The sequence below is a fragment of the Schistocerca serialis genome, unplaced genomic scaffold (assembly GCF_023864345.2).
Source record: "Schistocerca serialis cubense isolate TAMUIC-IGC-003099 unplaced genomic scaffold, iqSchSeri2.2 HiC_scaffold_134, whole genome shotgun sequence".
NCBI classification, from domain to species: Eukaryota; Metazoa; Arthropoda; class Insecta; order Orthoptera; family Acrididae; genus Schistocerca; species Schistocerca serialis.
In genome coordinates, this window is record NW_026047558.1 from 46,789 (window position 1) to 47,500 (window position 712).

The 712-nt window shown below is 37.6% G+C and overlaps 1 pseudogene; it reads right to left on the minus strand.

The window, feature by feature from the left end:
• Window positions 1-341: 341 nt before the first annotated feature.
• LOC126439747 (large subunit ribosomal RNA) overlaps window positions 342-712 on the minus strand; it is a 3,725-nt pseudogene continuing 3,354 nt past the window's right edge.

A 712-nucleotide genomic window follows, 5' to 3' on the forward strand; every position in this document is an offset into this window, starting at 1 on the left:
CACTGTATATTTTCTGCGCTGTTTTTGGAGGCGTTACACCAGCATCTACTTTGGGTATCATTGTAGCTTTGTCGCTATTACTAACAGGAACGTTCACTTTTGCTACATTGTTATCATCTCTGTCAGGTACACATACACCAGTATCACTTAAGGTGGGGTTTACTTTACTGCAATTTGGCACCGTAGAGGAAACATGTGAAGAATTTACTAATTCTTTTACCTGCTCATCTGTCTCATGTAGTATTTTGTCTTCAACCTTAGATCCCAAACCAGTTATTGTTCCACTTTTAACAAATATGACAGGTTTACAGCTACTTGGCAAATTTTTAGTATCATATATTTCAGCACTAGACGACACCATATCAACTACATCTGAGGTTTCAGATGCATGTCCTAATTCATCATCATATGCACCAACACTTTCAGATTCTAATTCATCAATTCGAAACATCAACTGACTTTGGAAGATTGCCCAGCGAAACATGTTTCTCCGAAGCTGTTTACCTACTTCTGGGTGGATTTGCCTACTTTCGACCATATTTTCTATATAGTCTACATTTTCATGATAATATGTTTCAATCACATCACAGTTCTGCAATGGATATGCTATATATTCAGAATTTTGGGATTTTGCATACATAGATATATTTAAACCTATCTGTCTGCGCCATTCCATTGCCCTCCGCCAGTTTCTTGCTCTCGTAGAAGGTGT